Source organism: Coregonus clupeaformis, unplaced genomic scaffold (genome assembly GCF_020615455.1).
Source record: "Coregonus clupeaformis isolate EN_2021a unplaced genomic scaffold, ASM2061545v1 scaf0052, whole genome shotgun sequence".
Taxonomy (NCBI): domain Eukaryota; kingdom Metazoa; phylum Chordata; class Actinopteri; order Salmoniformes; family Salmonidae; genus Coregonus; species Coregonus clupeaformis.
Genome location: NW_025533507.1, coordinates 200,267 through 206,378, shown reverse-complemented (window position 1 = coordinate 206,378; position 6,112 = coordinate 200,267). Strand labels below are relative to the sequence as shown.

Below are 6,112 nucleotides of genomic sequence, written 5' to 3'. Positions count from 1 at the left end.
CACCTTCCAGCAGGACAATGACCCTCAGCATACTGCTAAAGCAACACTCGAGTGGTTTAAGGGGAAACATTTAAGTGTCTTGGAATGGCCTAGTCAAAGCCTAGACCTCAATCCAATTGGGAATCTGTGGTATGACTTAAAGATTGCTGTACACCAGCGGAACCCATCCAACTTGAAGGAGCTGGAGCAGTTTTGCCTTGAAGAATGGGCAAAAATCCCAGTGGCTAGATGTGCCAAGCTTATAGAGACATACCCAAAGAGACTTGCAGCTGTAAATGCTGCAAAAGATGGCTCTACAAAGTATTGACTATGGGGGGATGAATAGTTATGCACGCTCAAGTTTTCTGTATTTCTTGTCTTATTTCTTGTTTGTTTCACCCAAAAAATTATTTTGCATCTTCAAAGTGGTAGGCATGTTGTGTAAATCAAATGAAACAAACCCCCCAAAAATCCATTTTATTTCCAGGTTGTAAGGCAACAAAATAGGAAAAATGCCAAGGGGGGTGAATACTTTCGCAAGCCACTGTATATTTTGTATCGCTGGGTTATTTTCCCTGTGTGCCTTGTTGGTTCCAGTGCGCCTGTTTTGCACACTGGACTGTTTTGACGCTTTACTGCGTAACTCTGTTTTCCGGAATAAATCCTGTTATTCTGTGATTTACCCTCCTGCGCCTGACTCCTTCAACTCACCCATCACAACATGCTACATCTGTGTCAATCTAACAAGGTGTTCGCTGCTCTTACACAGAGTTAGGGCCTTATATGTCAATTTAGGATTTGAAGTCAGGATATGATACTCAGTTAATATTGTTGTCGGGACAAGTATTTCTAAACATAATAACAAAACTCCATTTCTGATTAAAAATAATTTAATCATTGGCTTACAGCAAAGACATTCTCTTGTTTTGGAGCAGTTGACTTCTTGAATCTTTTCATTAAGCTTTGTTTTATATCTTTTGTCTTGAAACAGTATATCAGTGGATTGATCATAGGAGGGAGCAGGCTATACAACATGATAATAACAATACGTAAATCAGTGCTGAGTCTAATGCCGATATTGCTAGACAGATAAATAAAACACCTGGGGAGATAATACAGGGCAATGATGATCAGCTGACCACTGCAGGTAGAAAGGGTTTTGAGGCGGCCTTGGGTGCTCGTAATCTTAAGAACTGCCACAATAATAGAGCAATATGAGAATATAATAAAAGCAAGGGGTCCCAGTAATGCCAGCATGGCAAAGATAAAAGCAGGAAAACTATAAAGGGCCCTGTCAGTGCATGCAAGCGTTGTTATAGCGATATGATCACAGTAGCACTGCATGATTTTGTTTGAATCACAGTAAGGAAGAGGATAGGCTCTGATTACCATCATCAATGGGCAGGCTTTTGCAACAATCCCACGCAGTGGCACTGAGAATATGAATAGTGGCGTTTTGGATAATCATTGGATATTTGAGCGGAAAACAGATTGAAACATATCGGTCTAAAGCCATTATAAATAGAATGTATGAATTTACAGTACCAAAATAGTGCACTAAATACATCTGAACAAACAACCTGTGAATGAAATGGCTCCTGCTTCAAAACCAATACCTGGCAATAATCTTTGGTAATGTGGTGGTGCTAAAGAGAACATCAGAAACAACTAGATTTAAAATAATCAAATACATGGGTTTGTGGAGATCCCGGTCTGTTGCCAACAATACAAGAATAACAACATTTCCTGTTAAAGTGCCAAAATATACCAAGAATAATACAGTTGAGGCAAGGCCGTAGAACTCTGGCTGAAGTCCAGGGAACCCAACAATTACAAACTCTGTCACAAAGCTGTGATTCACTGCTGACATGATGATGGGCTCTTAGACAACCTGTGGAAATGATGGATTAATTAATTATTGAGTCCTTCGTGGCAATACAACTGAAAACATTGTGTTTCATTTTGAAAATGAGTTACACTGATGACTTAAAACGTGATGTTGTATGAAGTTGTAACACATTTTATTTTACCTAGTTTTGTCAACTCAATTTGATTTTACTTAGCTTACGTTACCAGGTTGCCTTTCATCTTTAAATTACAGTATGTCAACTCAGGAAATCAAGTTGAGTTAACAAAACTAGGTAAAAACTAGGTAGCACAATTGTTGTATTATATTATAAGTTCATACAACTTCATACATTTTATATCAACTGAGTATATTCCTTAAAGAATACCTGGAATACTATAACAGTAATCCTTCTACCCCCCATAAAAAACAACAAAAAAATTATTATAATAATTTTTAAAAAATCATTAGATAAAATATTTAAAAATATATATATATATTGAAAAAGTTAGGGTGGTTGTCCCACTGGCTAACCACCCTAACTTAAGTTAAGTTGAAGTTTATGTTGAATGGACCAATTTGTAAGTCGCTCTGGATAAGAGAGTCTGCTAAATGACTTAAATGTAAATGTAAAATCTTTTTCTTGTTGACACTAGGAAACTGTTGAGCGTGAAAATCCTAGCACCGTTGCAGTTTTTGACACAAACCGGTGCGCCTGGCACCTACTACCATACCCCGCTCAAAGGCACTTAAAACTTTTGTCTTGCCATTCAGAGGGTGAATGGGCAAGACAAAAGTTTTAAGTGCCTTTGAGCGGGGTATGGTAGTAGGTGCCAGGCGCACCGGTTTGTGTCAAAAACTGCAACGGTGCTAGGATTTTCACGCTCAACAGTTTCCTGTGTGTATCAAGAATGGTCCAATACCCAAAGGACATCCAACTCGACACAATTGTGGGAAGCATTGGAGTCAACAAGGGCCAGCATCCCTGTGGAACGCTTTCTACACCTTATAGAGAATTGAGGCTGTTCTGAGGGCAAAAGGGGGTGAAACTCAATATTAGGAAGGTGTTGCTAATGTTTGGTATACTCAGTATATGTCCCACTACATATTACTGTCAAGATATGAAGACATTCAAAGAATAATACAAAAATAATCAATGACTGTTATTCAGCAATCTATTTTTGCCCAATGTGTGGAATGTCAATACAAAAGTTGCACCTCACAATAAGCCTTTCAATGGAGTCTTGTATCATGAACTGAAGTTATCCAATGTTATCATCTGAAGATTAGAGAACATATTCCATCTCATTCATATTAAAAATATATTCAGAAAAACACATTAAGAAGATGCATAAAGTGAGCTATCAAGACATGCCATGTAACTCCAGATCTGCATAGTAGTAAATCAGGGCTTACCAAAGTCTGATGTCTGACATGGACACGGCAGTGTACAATTTATAATAAATGTTGATACCCGTGTGATATAATTATGCACCTGACCTTACTCCCTAAGGAAGTTATCCTCAAAGTTTTTGAGTTTTTTCTCTTGTTCTTTGTCATGTATTTATTTAAATCATGATGTAATGATGCAAAATATCTACACAAACACAAATTATTCAAAGACACATTTTTATTTCATCATACTTATCAATGAAAAGAGCTAGGTAGTTACATACACAGATATGGTAAGCTATCTTAATAAATAAATAATCTTTTTTTTTTTGTAGCTTTTTTAACCCATTTGTTCCAAAGAAATATCCCAGACATGCCACTATGGAAATCGTATGCCATTAGTAACCCTAACATGTAATCCATATAGCTTTTTTTTAATATTGAAAAGTTAAAAAGTATGTTTTATTCACGGTCACAATTGTGACTGATGGGAACATACAGTGCTCTGCCTATAATAAAATTAAACCCACATTGCTTAGCCCCAATATCTATATACCTCAGCCCACATACCCACACACCTAAACCCAATTAACCACACACCACAGCCCTGTCACCCCCATGCCCTAACCCTAAAACCCATATGCCAACACCCTATTGAAGTGTATTGGCAAAGGAACTGGGGTCTATGAGTAACAAATAGGGTATTTTGGGCTAGGATATGGGTGAATCGGTATTAATACTTGATTGTATCAATTGGGTATTGGCAAATGGGTTTTAGGGTTAGGGCATGGGGGTGACAGGGCTGGGGTAGCAGGTAGTTTAGTGGTTATGAGCGTCGTGCCAGTAACCGAAAGGTCGCTGGTTCTAATCCCCAAGCCGACTAGGTGAAAAATCTGTTGATGTGCCCTTGAACAAGGCACTTAACCCTAATTGCTCCTGTATGTCGCACTGGATAATAGCGTCTGCTAAATGACTAAAATGTAAATGTTAATTGGATGTGGGTATGTGGGCTGAGGTATATAAACTATCTTCATGTATGAGAAGAAAATCAGGACAAAATTAACCCATAATATAGCAGTCGCCACAGTAGAAGCTACGGTGAAATAATATGTAGGATTCACGCATGCTGCTCTTACTAAGGCGGCATTTTCACAAAGGCTGTACGGGGAGTTTATTTGATCCACAGAATGGCAGATTGTTCACCAAGCCAGTCCACAAACCGGCAAATAAGCAGCCTGACACTCTGACCAGACTGGCATTGGATGTCTCTGAAATTATTACTTTCTTAAAGTGAATCAGCTTCTCTCAGCTACTTGAGGAAGCCCACGTCATGATTCTCATTAGACAACTACAGTACATGCTGATTGGTATCCAAAAACAGGTGCAAAAACTGCCCACTAGAACATGCATACATGCTGATTGGTATCCAAAAACAGGTGTAAAAACTGCCCACTAGAACATGCATACATGCTGATTGGTATCCAAAAACAGGTGTAAAAACTGCCCACTAGAACATGCATACATGCTGATTGGTATCCAAAAACAGGTGTAAAAACTGCCCACTAGAACATGCATACATGCTGATTGGCTCAAAGGCCTATAAGTCACATAAAGACAGACATATTTTGAGTGACCCGCCCTGCAGTTTTCCTTGATCTGTAATTGGTTGAATTGGACCCTGCATCCTTTCATGTGTGAACTGTAATCACTGAGGGCCAAATTCCTAATTTGATAACCCAATCTCTCTCATGCTGTAAAGTCTTGCATTGATGACAATGGTGAATTCCATGTACAGATCTCAAGATAGGACCTAGTCCAGGCCAGTATGAAAAAGTATGAAAATGTATGCACTCACTAACTGTAAGACGCTCTGGATAAGAGGGTCTGCTAAATAACTAAAATGTAAAATGTAGTCCTGTGGGGACATTCCTTCCTCCTCCACTTGATACAGTCGCGACCAAAATTATTGGCACCCTTGATAGAGATAAGCAAAAGTTACTCTATAAAATAAATAATACAAATACTGAGCTATATTGTATGCACATTTTTATTTTTAAGTACATTATTTTATACCAAAACAGTGGCTCAGAGAAAAATATTTTCTTTAAAAAGTAATTTAAAAAATCTCTAAAAGATGGGTGTCAAAATTATTGGCACCCCTAACAATTCTTTAAAATATAATCAAGAATACCGTTTCTATTGTTAATCTCAGTTTAAGTAACTGTATTTTGGCCTTTCATGGCTTCCTGTTTCACTCGGGTATAAAAATGAGGTAACAAATGTAAAATCCATCTGTCATCCATCACATTTACAATATATTTACGTCATTTAGCAGACGCTCTTATCCAGAGCGACTTACAAATTGGTGCATTCACCTTATAGCCAGTGGGATAACCACTTTACAATTATATTTTTATTTATTTACTTTTTTCTTTTCTTTTTTAAAATGTATTTATATAATTTTTTAAAAATTGTTTTTTAAATGTATTAAAATGTTTTGGGGGTGGGGTGGGGTACGGGGGTACGGGGGGGGGGTTAAAGGATTACTTTATCCTATCCCAGGTGGTCCTTAAAGAGGTGGGGTTTCAAATGTCTTCGGAAGGTGGTGAGTGACTCCGCTGTCCTGGCGTCGTGAGGGAGCTTGTTCCACCATTGGGGTGCCAGAGCAGCGAACAGTTTTGACTGGGCTGAGCGGGAACTGTGCTTCAGCAGAGGTAGGGGAGCCAGAAGGCCAGAGGTGGATGAACGCAATGCCCTCGTTTGGGTGTAGGGACTGATCAGAGCCTGAAGGTATGGAGGTACCGTTCCCCTCACAGTTCCGTAGGCAAGCACCATGGTCTTGTAGCAGATGCGAGCTTCAACTGGAAGCCAGTGTAGTGTGCGGAGGAGCGGGGT

The 6,112-nt window shown here is 38.8% G+C and overlaps 1 pseudogene; it reads right to left on the bottom strand.

Annotated features, from left to right (window-relative positions):
• Positions 1–873: 873 nt before the first annotated feature.
• On the bottom strand, positions 874–1,849 carry LOC121568127 (annotated as a pseudogene).
• Positions 1,850–6,112: the final 4,263 nt, after the last annotated feature.